At 40.3% G+C, this 15,390-nt stretch overlaps 1 long non-coding RNA gene across 3 annotated transcripts in view; it reads right to left on the reverse strand.

Moving 5' to 3' along the window:
- Positions 1-8,592: 8,592 nt before the first annotated feature.
- The window catches only part of LOC143662352 (uncharacterized), a 68,146-nt gene continuing 61,348 nt past the window's right edge, over positions 8,593-15,390 (reverse strand). For 2 of the 3 annotated variants that reach the window (XR_013165303.1, XR_013165305.1), the window contains exons 4-5: positions 14,716-14,761; positions 13,649-13,779 (exon numbers count right to left, since the gene is read on the reverse strand). This is a non-coding gene — a long non-coding RNA (uncharacterized LOC143662352). Of the gene's footprint in view, positions 8,907-13,648; positions 13,780-14,715; positions 14,762-15,390 lie in introns of those variants that run through there. The other variant, XR_013165307.1, reaches the window with a different exon arrangement.

Consider the following 15,390-nt stretch of genomic DNA (forward strand, 5'->3'; position numbering starts at 1 on the left):
TACTGGCTGGTGGACTCTTCAAAAACAACAACTGGTTTTATCCTTTCATTCCTCTGCCCCTAATGACGAAGTCCTTTTTCAGCCTTAAAGCAGTTAGAAGAGTTATCGCCCACATATCCCTCAATATTGAAAGGTCATTATCAAATAAGAGGGAGGAATTATAACTGAGAAATTAGGATTGATTTAAGGGATGATTTTGATTACTGAATCATTTTATAGATATTGGAGTAGACAGAGGGGAATACCTGAAATCCCTAAACTATAATTCAGCTGCCTTGATATCAGAAATGATTGTGAAAGCCTTTATCTTGTGCCTTTATTATTGTAAGAACTGTTATTCCTTTATTTGGTCATTTTCTTGTAGGGCAAAGGCCCCAATGCTAACAAAGAATTTGAAGTTAGCCATTAGCTAGTTTTAGCCCAGGACATTTGTAAACTGTATCGGCCAGATTCTGCTAGTGAAAGATAATTTGTCTTCCTTCCTTTTGGCTTACACCTTTAGTGCTGAAGTGACAGCTCTGCCTTCCCTCCTTTCAGCTTACGTTCTTCTAAGTATGATAATACTTTTCTGCTTAGAACTTGCTATTTGAACTGTAATGACTTAATCTCCCCTTGCTAAAATCCTTAAAAACCTTGAACCCCATAAACTCGGTGAGACAGATTTTGGACTGGTAGGCCATCTGCTCTCCTATTACACACCTCATAACAAACTTTTTCTCTCTCTTTGAAACCCTAGTGTCTCAGGAATTGGTTACTGAGTCATTGGGCAAAAGACTCCACAGCCTTTGTCAGGTAACAAGAGCTGGGCCCCCAGTAATCCGAAGCTGGTAATCAAAACCCATGATCAGCCAATGCCTGCCCCTAGCCTTGGGGAAGAGGATTTTTGTGTCCTTGTCTCACAGCAGTGAGCTGACAAGGGGCTGGATCCCATGGTGGCCTGCAGCAAGAGTGGAGGATGGATGCTGGTAACCACCAGATGGAGAGACGTTTACCAGTCTTTGACATAGTTTATAAGCCTTTTCTGCCCACTCTTCCTTAGATGATGAGGAATGTTCTACTGGACTCTGAAGTTTTGAAATAGTTGTTTCAGACAGCTCCTGCCTGCTTAATAGTTGGTTTGATGGAAGGACTGAATCCAGGAACTCCCTGCTCTGCACCCTCTCACAATATTCCACTAACAATGATCTTTAAAGAATGTTTATTCTAACTCTGCAGGTATAGTGAACCCATATTGGTATTGGGTTTTTTGGTACATAGGGTCTGGTTTCTCTTCAAGATGAGCAGCATTGGCATGCAACGCTTGACTGGAATTTGGAGACCCAGAACCTGATCAGGAGACACAAGTGGCATTATGTGAGAAGAAGGGAAAGAAATGGCAGCATCCTGAGGAGGAAAATAAAAGTCCAATAGAGCCAGCAATCCGATGAGGACAAGTAGAAAGAATCCATGTGGTTGGCAATGAGGTAGAAATCAGATAACACTAACAGGTAAAATATACATCCACGTTCTCATTTGATTCTTACGTGTATAGAGACAGGAAGGAAAGACCTATGTATTCTGAGCAGAAAACCTGGATCCTTCATACCTATGCTCTGCTTCCTCCTGTTTTGGGGCTGTAAGAGGCTGTTGTGGGTTCTGCCCATCTTCTGGTGCATGGGAAGCCAGGCTGCCCACACATTCTATTGGGTCTCAGGGACCTCCTTTGGACATTTGCAAATGTCTACTAAGTTTGGGCCACAGACCCAGGGAATTTCCCTAAGCTAGAAAGGGGTTGTTTCAGGGGTTTTTATAGGCTATCTGTGGAGGGGGCTTTTATAGGATATCTGTAGAGTGGGTTGTAGGTCCCACTCATGCATCTACTTTGTGATTTTTCAAAAAATAAGGTTACTTGTGCTTTTGCTTGCATCACGGCCCCTTAGAATGCTCATTTTATTGCCTTTTAGTTATTATTTTTCTTCTATTTTAATTGAAAATTGTTATTTTTCTTTCTGGCTGCTTATTTTCCTACCTTATTCTGGGTACAATTTCCTATGAAATACAGATTTTTCTAGTATTTTTCTTCATATGCTTAGGTTCCCTTTTGAGTTTTAATGTGTTTAACACCAAAGCTTTCCTTTTGCCCCAAAGCTTATGTATTCATATAATTGTATTTCTTGCTTTACCCCTTTTCACTTCTAGCCTATTTCATGAGTCCAAAAGGCATCCATAATTTTCAATCTGCATTTGTTAAGCCACTGGCCTGCCCCCTCCTCCATATGTTGCATCATATTTTATGTAAGGCATAAGGGGCAACTAGTAGCATGTAATCATTGTGTGGCCTTAGCTTTGTTTTTTTTTTTGTAAAATGTCTATTCAAGCAATTAACATCTTATTATCAGCAAGAGCAGAAAGCAAAATTCCCTGGAAGTTATCCTTGCCTCAGAAATGGTCCCAAGATAGTTGTCAATAAATGTCTATTTGTTTGGCATCATTGTAAATCAAGAAAGTAGCTTTCAGAAAATTCCCTTTATTAGATTAATGTGAGACTAAAGAGATTTCTACTTAGAAAATAAGTAGCCTTTTGTAACAGAATTCTCTATAAAACTGCCTTCAAAATACTTAGTAACAACAAAAGAAAGAGCTTCTGCCTGAAAAATAATTCTGACTTTATATCCAAGGCCAGTGACACTGCACGTATATAGTGCAGTTTCTTTTGTGTAAAAGAGTATGAAGAGAACATTTATGAGAGTCAACATGATCAATTCGAGGGAAATAGGAGCTAGAAACTACAATCCACAATTTTTTCTGCCTAGAAAATTAATGAACCATAACCATCTAATTAATTGGTCAATTATACACAGATGCCAGGCTCTACAAAAGATGTAATATAATGTTTTGCAGATCATTGCTGTCTCACATATTTTATTACAGTACGTTCCACTGATTAAAATGTCAGTATAAAACATTGCCTTTCATTCAAACAGCCAGTATTGTCCTACTCTCTATGATGATGGAATGTGGTAATGAGATAGTGGGTAAAGCCCAAACAACAACAACAAAAAAATCAGACTGCTCAAAGGAAATTAAAGAGCTGGAGGAGCACAACTATTGGTCTCAGGCTTACCACCCCAAAGAAAAGAGTGGGAGCAACTCCCCAATATCTCAGATGCCACCCTTGGCATGTTTCCATGACAAGTCCAAGGCCCTGCCTGGGAATAATCAGTGTAGTTGCAGAGCAAGGACTTCTCTGAAAGGAGAGTTTAAAAAATAATTACTTAATAAAATAATTGCATTCTTAACTTTAAAATTTTTAAAGCCACTGACTTCTTCCCCAGGCCTCACTGCATAGGGTACCATTTGCATGGCATGGCAAGTTCCCCTTTACATTCTGTAGTTGGACATTTTCAGGATAGACCTGGACAGAAGTTTCACAACTTCATGAATGGCTGGCTTAGCTTCCACAAACTATTCACAAGAACCTAAGGATGAGTTTGGGCCAGAGGGAAAAACTTTATTTGGGGGGGGAGGTGAGGGAGGGAGACCAGATAAAATAATAACAAGATTTGCCCTGGTCCCCCTTTTTGATATTGCACCTTCGCTTCAATTTCCTCAGCCCTTGACTGTCCATGCAACAAAAAGGAAGTCTGTGTCTTTGGTTTCTTTCCTCATTCTAAGGGAAAACTCATCTGAAAATCTACAGTAGCCCTAATCATCAATACCGAGAGCTGTGGGCTTAATGCTTGATTCCAGATTGTGAGGGACCCTCTGTTCCAGGCTGTCACATAATCTCTTTCTCAAGCTACAACTGGTATCAGCACTGACAGCCCCAGAAGTCTGTAAGAAGAAAGGACGATGTTGCTGATTTTCGTGTTTGGAGGGTGGGTGTTTTTTCTCCATACCTACAAACATGGCAGGAAATCCAAAGTGAGACGCCATTCTTCTGAGTAATAAATGACTCATGTGAAGTCTCCTGACATACATGTAGGATGCATTAAACATTATCATCACATTTTACAGATGGGGCATTGGTGTTCAGTAACTCCCACCAAGGGTAAGCAACTGTGTGTGATCTAGAAAGAAAATACAAGGAATCTGAAATCTAACTTTGCTTTTCTCCTTGATTCTTGCATGCCACTTTCGGCAACAAAATAGTGAATGTATTTTTTTTCCAAATACTTTTTTTATTCAACATAAACAAATACAAACACAAACATTCTTACCATATGATCATTCCATTCTTGATATATAATCAGTAGCTCACAATATCATCACATAATTGTATATTCATCATCATGATCATTTCTTAGAACGTTTGCATCAATTCAGAAAAAGAAATAAAAAGACAACAGAAAAAAATTCATACATACCATACCCTTTACCACTCCCTTTCACTGATCACCAGCATTTCAATCTACTAAATTTATTTTAACATTTGTTCCCCCTATTATTTATTTATTTTTAATCCATATTTTTACTTGTCTGTCAATAAGGTAGATAAAAGGAGCATCAGACACAAGATTTTCACAATCACACACTCACATTGCAAAAGCTATATCATTTACAATTATCTTCAAGAAACATGGCTACTGGAACACAGCTCTACATTTTCAGGCAGTTCCCTCCAGCTTCTCCATTACATCTTGACTAACAAGGTGATATCTATTTAATGCATAAGGATAAACTCTCGACTCTGGAATCTCTCAGGCATTGACACTTTATTTTGTCTAATTTTGTTCTTCCCCCTTTTGGTCGAGAAGGTTTTCTCAATCCCTTAATGCTGAGTCCCAGCTCATTTTAGGATTTCTGTCCCACATTGCCAGGAAGGTCCACACCCCTGGGAGACATGTCCCATGTAGAGAGGGGGAGGGCAGTGAGTTTGCTTGTCATGTTAACTGAAAGAGAGAGGCCACATCTGAGCAACAAAACAGGTTCTCTGGAGGTGACTCTTAGGCCTAATTTTAAGTAAGCTTAGCCTATCCTTTGCAGGGTTAAGGTGAAATGCCTTTTTTTTTAATTAATTAAAAAAATTTTTTTTAAATACCAAAAAACACCAAACAAATGCAAACATTCTTAATTTTTGATCATTCTGTTCTACATATATAATGAGTAATTCACAATATCATCACATAGTTGCATATTCATCATCATGATCATTTCTTGGAACATTTGCATCTATTCAGAAAAAGAAATAAAAAGAAAACAGAAAAAAATTCATACATACCATGCCCCTTACCCCTCCCTTTCATTGATCACTAGCATTTTAAACTAAATTTATTTTAACATTTGTTCCCCCTATTATTTATTTTTACTCCATATATTCCATTCGTCTGTTGATAAGGTAGATAAAAGGAGCATCAAACACAAGGTTTTCACAATCACACAGTCACATTGTGAAACCTATATTATTATACAATCATCTTCAAGAAACATGGCTACTGGAACACAACTCTACATTTTCAGGCAGTTCCCTCCAGCTTCTCCATTACATCTTGGCTAACAAGGTGATATCTATTTAATGTGTAAGAATAACCTCCAGGATAACTTTTTGACTCTGTTTGGAATCTCTCAGCCATTGACACTTTGTCTCATTTCACTCTTCCTCTTTTTGGTTGAGAAGGTTTTCTCAATCCCCTGATGCCGAGTCTCAGCTCATTCCAGGGGTTTTCTCAATCCCTTGATGCTGAGTCTCAGCTCATTCTAGGATTTCTGTTCCACGTTGCCAGGAAGGTCCACACCCCTGGGAGTTATGTCCCACATAAACAGGGGGAGGGTGGTGAGTTTGCTTGTTGTGTTGGCTGGGGAGAGAGGCCACATCTGAGCCACAAAAGAGGTTCTCTTGGGGGTGACTTATAAGCCTAATTTTAAGTAGACTTGACCTATCCTTTGTGGGGTTAAGTTTCATATGAACAAACCCCAAGATTGGGGGCTCAGCCTATAGCTTTGGCTATCTGCACTGCCTCTGAGAATATCAAGAATTCAACTTGGGGAAGTTGAATTTTCCCCCTTAGTGAATGTATTTTAATTCTTTACCCACATTGAGGTCGGTGGCTCCCCCTAACAGTGCTCACCACATCATTTGTCCATCTGTAGCTGCTCATGTTGTGACTGAATGGCCTATTTGCATTGCAAGCAGCTCCATGGAAGGATATGCAAGTAGAACAAGGGGATAGGAATCTGTGCATGGTGGACATTTCTTAGGGTAATATATCTTGGCATTTATTTTAGTGCTGTGGTCATTACTGCTTACTCAGAATATTCTTTTCTTCCATTTTTTTCTCCTTCCTGCTTTCCCTCCTCCAAACAAGTATTCTCAAAGAGATCTTTGGCCTTGAATATCTTTTGAGATTAATGTTTATAAGGTACAATATACTGAAATGTAAGTTCTTGCATTCTTAAATTCAATCAGTAGTAACCCTCCTCTAGCTGTCCATTTAAACATAAATGTAAATGGATAGGAGCTTAAAGTTCATGCTCCTACATGACTCTTCAAATGTAAAGTGAATAAGTGCAATTTATATGTTGTTTTGGAATACAGTATTAGGTTTAGTGTAATGGAGATATTGTGCATGGATCCCCCCACCCCCATCTCCATTTCCACCCTAGAAGTCCTGTAGTACATCTAACTAATAGTGCTGTGCTGGTGAATGCTGAACAATTGGCTCTATGGGGCAATCTGCCAATTTCCTTGGTACAAACACCAGCACTAGGACCCATTTCAAGATGTCACTGAATTTGGAATTGGGGAAGAGATGAGCACAATCAGCTCTCCAGGGTGTGACTGGTATCAGGTCAAAATAGCTCAGAGAGAATTAACCCTCTCCTCTTGATCTATGATAAGAGCCCTGCTCTCAGGGCTCCTTTTCCCTTAAAATTAGCCTTGGTTATCTGAGCCTGCATCCCTGATGCACACCCAACCTCCCTAAACTTGAAGCAGAAAACATAACAAGATTTTTTAAATAAAGCAAAATCCAACTCTCTCCTGGCATCCTTCTTCCCCTAGGATACACCTTCACATCTTTAGGTCAAAAACAATTTTCAACATAGAGAACCCTTTCTGCCATGTCTATGGGGTTCAGCTTATTCATTATACATTGGCCATTTTTCTGCTTCAGGGAAAGATGAAAGGATAATGTTGAAATAATGATATGTGTCAATTTAATTTATACAAAACAAACAAAAAAGAGCAAGAGAAACTTGCAGTTCCCTGTTCATGTCAAAAATAAGAACAGCGTGCATTGTATCAGAGCACTAAAGCACTGCACCATCTGTGGTCCACTGTTGGCTGGGGCAGTGGGTTCTCACCACAGAATCTGTATGTGGTACTTTCAAAGTTTGCATCTGACCATCCAGCTGATTCTCCACTTCTCTCCCCAATTCTGTGGGCTGCCCATTCTCCTTTGAACAGATTCCTTTTCTGCTGAGTTGAGCATAACTGGCTTTTCTTGCTTGCAACTAAGAAGAGCTAAGGTTCTTGGTCTAAATAGTTTTGATTCAAATCCTAGATGCCCCACCTACCAGCTTGTTTTCTTAGGCAAATGTGCCTCTGACTCAGGTCCTCATCTGTAAAATGGGATAATACTTCTTGGAGAGTTATGATGTGGCTTAAATGAGTCAATACAGGTAATGCCCTTAGAACAGGGCCTGGCACAGGGTTAAGTCCTGAGTAACTGTTAGCTATATCATCATTTGGGTACATTTTAATAACAGTTAGTTGATGTCAACCAATTCCAAATACAAAGGAGAAACAGCCATTAATGTTGCTTTTTATGGCACATATTTTACATTTTCTCCAATGTAAGAGAGATGCATAACAGAGAATACATATTTAGTTTTTCCACAGTATCCAGCACTTTAGAAGTTGAACACTCTTTAAATCCGGCATCTGTTAATGTTTAAAGCAATTCATAGTTTCCCTTGAAGCACATGATTCTGGACACAGATAACAACAAACAAAAGTGCCAAAATGGGTTTACTAGCTGGTTTGCATAAAAAGAAATCATTCCAACAAAATCTCTAGATATACTATGTATGCCCTCATTAAGTTCCATATTAACAAAACCTTTTTTTATCCTTTTGAAAATTCCTCTGATATTTGCCTTTTTAAATTCTGGAATGGCTATGATGATTTTTTGGGGGGTGGAGGGCTAAGTAAGGCATTTTTCTGTATTATTTTTTCAATTTATCTTAGTAATGCCAGAAAAATAACCACCATTATTTTTACTTTAAATGCAAACCTGGGCAGGCCATGGTGGCTCAGTGGCAGAGTTCTTGCCTCCCATGCCTGAGACCCAGGTTCAATTCCCAGTGCCTGCCCATGCAAAAAAAAAAAGCAAACCAAACACTGCTGCACAGAGTACAAAGATTACCTATGAACATGGTTAGGTACAAAGGCCACGTTAGATGTATAGACATTACAATGATTTTAATGTTACTTTTTTTCCCCCCTTCTTGGCAAAACATATTATTTTGCTTTAGTGTTCTAACTTTTTTTTTAAATGTTTCCAACATTTCTAGCACATGGAAAATTTTTAAAGCTCTGGCCTTTTACTTTCTTTTTTCTGTTTCTTTTGATTCAACAAAAATAGAAGAAAAAACTCTTTGCATTTTCCAATGTATATTTTATATTTGTCAAGTTGGTTAATAGCTTATTTTCTAGAGATTGTTTATTTATTCATTTAATAAATACACCTTGAGCTCTTAACACAAGCAGGACAGGGCTAAATCCCAGGGATGTCTTGGTGAACTAGGCCTGACCCCATCCTTAAGAAGCTTACAGTTTAGTAGGAAGAAAGACAAGTAAGCAGGCAGTTCCAATGACCTTTGACTAGGTAAATTCATGATGCTTTGATAGCACATCAGAGAGGCATCTCATCCAAATGCAGGCAGTCAGAAAAGCATTCTCAGGGGAAATGACATTTAGCCAAGACCTGTAAAATAAATGAGTCAGCTTAGTGAAGAATCATATTTTTCTTTGCTTTGGAAAGGATGTATAATTGATTGATATGCTACTCTGAATATATTTTATGAATCTTTTTGTTTAAAAAAGACAATAATAAATTTTAATGATCTATAAATATTTGATTTCTTGACAAGCTGAATGTAAATAGAGGCGATTCCAAAGCTAAGAACTTCATATTTATTTGCAGCTTAAATGGTACACCCAATTTGAAAATAGTTTTTATACTCAATCACATAGTTATTCTTATATTTTATCTTTCCTATATGAGAAATAGATAAGTTCATTTTAACCAAATGGCTCCCTTGGAGAAAATCAAATTCCTTTAGCATGAAACATTTAAGTTTTAAGTCCAATAAATACAATGCACAGCAAAATTGGTTCTTGGACTCACATTGAAAATTCATACATAAAATTAAGACACTTTATTACAAGTTAAAAATAAAGTAATTCTTTTCTATTTTTGCTAAAGATACTTGCGCAATGTAGGTAGTGATCATTTAAAAAAAATAGTATCCATAAGGAATTATCACACCCATTTTACATGTTCACTTTGAAATATTATATCACATATTTATATACTAACATACTAAAATATGACATATCAAAATTGTTGACTGTCATCAACCTTGTCTCTCTTTGTTTCCCATTATACAGTGCTTCCCTGGTTAAACCCCAATTTAGGTCTACCTTCTCACCTTCAAATTGTTGAAAATTCTACCTTATTCATAGCTACAAACCACAAAAAGCACTCTCAACACTACTCAGTAATCCTATTAAGTCTCCCCAGTAAGTCTACTTCTCTCTTCTGATGACTATTTAAAATCTTCCCTTTTCTGCTTAAACATCCCACCACACTTCCCTCCTCACTCTCAGCTGATAACTTGCCCATTTTTCTTGGAGGCAATAGAAACAGTAGAAACAAATCTCACAATTATAAACATAGATATGCAAAAATTTGACAATTTCCTAAAACTTAATTGAATTTTATTTTTATTTTTATTCCACTGGTGGCAGAAAAATTAGGAATAAATAAAGCAACATTCCCAGTTTCTGTGAAATAGAAATAGAAAGGATAGGGGGCATCTATGCTTTCAGCCTTAAAGCAACCATGCTACCATGGGAGCAGAAGCATCTGTTTGAGGCAGAATGGGGCAGAAGCATCTATTGATGGCTATGGTAAAAGTAGCAATCAGAAGTGGAAACAGCCTCGGGTACATTGGGAGCATCTGGTACCATCACGCACATTCACCTGAAGTCACGAAGCTAGGTGGGAAGATAATTTACAAGAGGGCAGGGAGAAGGAATTCCATGTGCCTGGGTCACTGATGATGGTCCTCATGATGTGGGAAACATACAGTAAAATGGCAGCAGGTCAACTTGCAGACCATAAACAAGTCTCCAATGAGCCCATCTTGGGGCCTAAATTACAGTGAATCTCAGTGGGGTGTGTGGACCATGTGTGTTAGAATCACCAGACACTGATTACACTGAAAATTCCTGAGCCCCACTGTGGACTCTATCGACTGGACTCTCAGAGTGGGGGTGTTAGAACCGAATGGGAATCTGTCTTTTTAACATGTTTCCTAGGTGTGGAAGCCCAGCGGCCAAGCTAGCCCCTGAGTCTTTGTGCAACTCTAAAGCATGCAGCTGTTTGCAGGACCTGGCTCACTTAATGTTTAAGCTAACCTCTTTACACAGGAAGAATGCACAGATGATTAATGTATGCAAGAAACCAAACCGCTCTCTGTGTAAAATGATAATCTATACCCTACTCCCCCTTCCCAGAATCATGTTTATTGTTAATCTATAATCTTTTTCACAAGACCCCTCTGCTGTCTTTGTATTGGGTCCCTGTAACTGGCCCTGTTGATTCCCACCTAATTGTGGAACACTTTCACACTGAGATCTTACTGGCCCCCATCAGAGCAGCTTGATTCCCTGATTGGCTGCCTTCTTTTACTCCTGTAAGTACATTCCTGTAATGAAAGTTCATGTCTCAGGCTGTGTCTAGTGCTTTCTTTGGTCTCAGCTGGAAAGGCCCCTGCAGGCTGGGACAATTGGCGAGCCAGCCAGGGGGCCAAAGAACCCCAACTTCTGATGTCATGAACTCAGGAAAGGGAGATTCCCCAGGTGGGATACTTGTGTGGCCTGTGACTTCTATGTCGAGAGTGGTGGCTACCCTCCTAGATGAATGGGGTCTGTCAAAGGAATATGGAGATGCTTATATCTCCCCAGCTGGACTAATATCCCTCCTGTAATATGCTGCAGGACTATTAGGATCTGATGGGGGGGGGGAACCCCAGGGTGGATTGCAATGATTTCTCCTCTATATAAGTTCCCTAATATAGGGAAGGGATACTCCATGGGAGTAATCCCAGGGTGGCCTGAGGTTGCCCATTTGTTTAACTGTGTTGCAGACGTCGTGTGTGACCGACCAGCAAAGCAGGGGCTAAGACCGAGGATAATGATGGGGGGCCAAATGCAGTCAAGTTCAAATTATGAAGTAAGCTTCCCAAGGTACAAAGTTCACTAAACTTTAGATCAGGACACTGAAGGAGGAGGATGATGTCGGCCAGAAGGCTCAGTCGATGCCTCATAAAGGACCCTTCGCTCCCCCGGCTGAAGAGGTCTGGAAAGCCCACTACCCCTTCATTAAGGGGCAGGTGATGATCCCCAAGTAAGAGCAGGTTTTGGAGACACTGGGGATCAGAGGCCATATATAGAGCTAAACATCTTTTAGTCCCCAACCAATGAACATATGGTTTTAGCGTTAGTGGACACTGGAGCAGAGTGAACCTTAATACATGGAAAACGCCACAGACCAGAGTTCCCACATTGACTATAGCAGAATATGGGGGCCAGGGAATTTTTAAAGCCGTGCAATGTCAGCTATTAATGCAAATTGGTCTTTTGCCACCCACCCCCCGCGAACTCATACAGTATATATATCTGCCATCCCAGAATATATTTTAGGCATTATTATCCAAACTCATAGTCCTTTCAATAGTCCTGTTGGGCAGGTAAAGAAACCTGATGGAATATGGTAGATGACAATTAACTATAGAGAGCTAAATAAAGTATCTTCTCACTTTTGCAGCTGTGCAAAACACTGTTAGTTTATTATAAGACGTTAAGTACTCACTTAGGTCAATTTCATTTTGTAGTAGACCTTGCTAATACTTTCTTCAGTATTTCTTTAGACCCCTAAAGCCAACCTGTATTCCCATTCATGTGTGAGGACAACAATGGACATTTACTGTGCTACTCCAGGGATGTCTTCATAGTCCCACTTTTTGCCATGGGCTGGTGGCACAAGATCTAAAAGCATGGGAAGCCCCTTAAAATGTGACTCATTTCATTACATGGATGATATAATGCTAACCAGTAATTCTCTTTCAGAACTAGCAACTGCCACTAGCACAGTGATGACCTATCCTGAAAGCTGGGGTTGGGCAGTAAATCGAGACAAATTACAGGGGCCTAGATGCTCTGTAAAATTTTTAGGTATTGTCTGGTCAGGTAAGACTAAAACTATTCCTTCTGCTGTTGTTGACAAAGCACAAAATTATCCCTCCTATCCCAAATAATTAATGCCATTCTTAGGTTTGTTAGGATAATGGACACCATTCATACCACACTGAACACAAATCCTAAAGCCTTTGTACACATTAGTTTGAAAGGGGGATACTTGGGAATGGGATGACCCCCAGTAGGCTGTCTTTGACAAGTTCACATGGGCTATAGCACAGGCACAAGCTTTAAGTGGGGTGGATCTGGATGTGCCCTCTGAATTCGATGCAGCCAATGTTGCTGTTGGCTTTGGGTGGGGCTTGTGGCAATGGCAACAGGGAAACCTCATACCTATTAGATTCTGGTCCCAACTGTAGAAAGCAACAGTAAAGATATTGTTTTCCTTTGGAAAAACAATTGTGTGTGTGCAGCCTATAATGCCTTGCTACAAGTTGAAGGACTAACTCAAAATGTTCAGGGACTCTGTGAACCACCGTCCCCATATAGGGGTGGGTATGTGACACCACCAATAACTCCTGTTCTGAGAGTGCTCAGCTTACTGTGCTGACAAAGTGGAGTCTTTCTTTTGCAGTGTAGTATTTTCAACAACAGCCCATTAAATACAGAGATACATGACACCTTGAGATTTGTCTCTTATGTGGAAAAAGAGTGCTGCCCTCTTCCGACTGGCCCTCCCGAAATGGCTGTTGCCATGCCCAAGGTTGATGGGAGTAGGAGCATACCTGACTCCACCTGGTACAATAATGGATCAGCACATGGGCAGCCTGCCACTTGGATAGCTGTGGCTGTTCCATCTGGTGGAAAACTGGAACTGTGCAGAGCAATCAGTGGGCTGAACTAAGAGCGGTATGGATGATCATCGTTCATGAGCCCAGGGATGCACTCACCATCTGCACTGAGAGCTGGGCCATAAACTGAGGCCTGATTGCATGGATCGCTACACGGAAACAAGAGCAATAGACAGTGGTCAGTCATCCCCTATGGGGAAAAGAGATGGCGGAAAACTGCTTGCCAGAATTCAAGATAACCGTTTTCTATGTTTCTACCCATAATGCTGATTCATTATTGGCAACATCAAGGCAGATGCTTTGGCAAAGATCAGCAGCTTAGCACCTGCAGTACATGAAGCTGCTCAGTGGCAGCATCAGAAAACAGGTCATCGATGTCTCTTACCCCAACTCTGCAAGTGAAATCATTGTCCTTCCCACTACGTGGGACATGACATCCAGGGGTGAAAGTCTTCCTGGCAGTGCGGGAGATGATCCTAGGGATGAGTCTGGCCCTGGCACCATGGAATCAACAAGGCCATCCTGACCAAAAGGGGAAATGATATGTTAACTTATAAGGTATCAGTGGCAGAGAGAGTTCAAACAGAGTCAAGAAGCTACTCTGGAGGTCACTCTTATGCAAGCTTCAGTTAGACATTGCTACCTATCATAACTTGCTAACCCCCAACCAAAACTATTCCAGCCAATCCTAAGGAACACCTAGGGCAATATATAAGATTCCACAAAGGTTCTATATACTAGGTTAACTTTTCATAGACCTACAACCTTGAGATGGGTCCCTGGACCAGATAAGTCCTGAAACCTAGAGGGGTATATATATTTCTTCTAGCCGCCAGTGTTCTGGAACAGCTAGATGGAAAAATCCAAGGGGATCGTCTGGTAGCCCATGACAGACTCTGGGATCTGTCCTGTAACTACTTGTTGAAGAGTACTTTGAAAATCATTACTTTTTTATTTCTTTGCTTTGTATGTATGTTATATCACAGAATTAAAAAGTTAAAACAAAATAAAAAAAGAAAATAGGTCATTAAAGATATCAAACCTTGTGGCGAATGGCACAGTAAGTTCAGTTTCCTATAACACAACAGCAGCTAAAACAAGTGGTAGATGCTTGCCCTTTGTGGTTGCTACAGTGGCCCAGTATGCTTCTACATCAGCTTGGCTATGTCAGCCATGAGCAGCTCCCCGTTACCTGTGACAGGCAGACTATATAGGACCTCTTCCTCTGTCTGAAGATGCAAAATACTCCTTCACGGCTGTCGATATTGCTACAGGACTGTTTTCTGGCCTTCCCAGTAGGAAAGGCTAACCAAAGGGCTACAATATGAAGCCTGGAAAAAATAAGTGCCTTTTTCAGGATCCCAACACATGTGGACAGTGACAGGGGGATCCCATTCACTGGATAGTTGACTGAAGCCTAGGAAACAGAGTATAATGTTTTGTGGACTTTTCACTTACCCTATAATCCAACTGCAGTGGGACTAGTGAAGAGGATGAACAGCCTCTGAAAAGAACAATGAAAGGATGATAGAAGGTCCCTGCGCAGTGAACTTGACCAACATCAACTCTAGACCCAGGGCAGCTGCCACCGCACCCATCGATATGGTGATGGCTAGACCCATGCAGGCCCTGAGGATACAGGCAAACGGCCAGTGTAATTACAGCCACAGAGAGGTAATGATAACAACTTACTTTTGCCTGTGCCACAAGCATTAAAAAATGGGGAAAATAAGGTCGATTTGCCATGGTCCTGGTCTTTGCAGCCAAGCTGAGTGGGGATCCTAAGTCAATGGGGGATTGAGGTTGCTTAGGAAGTATTAAGCCTCAGTTCCTTCACAAAAATGGCCAAAGCTGTTTATATTGTTAATTCTAGGTCCCCCATACTGTAAGGTACTGTATGTATGCTATTACATCTAACTCACAGCTAACTAAACACCACCTCTGGGGCCCATGCACTGCCTCAAGTGGGAAAAATATGATATTTGAGTCTCCCTCCCCCTTAACACACCTTCTCCAGAGACACTTATATATGCCAAAGGAAAGCTTGTGTGCATAATGTTAGACTACCAGGATCTGTCCCTTTGCTGTTCCCCATAAACACCTTTCTTTTCACCCATAGTACTGTGGGAAATA

The sequence above is a fragment of the Tamandua tetradactyla genome, chromosome 2, assembly GCF_023851605.1.
Source record: "Tamandua tetradactyla isolate mTamTet1 chromosome 2, mTamTet1.pri, whole genome shotgun sequence".
Taxonomy (NCBI): domain Eukaryota; kingdom Metazoa; phylum Chordata; class Mammalia; order Pilosa; family Myrmecophagidae; genus Tamandua; species Tamandua tetradactyla.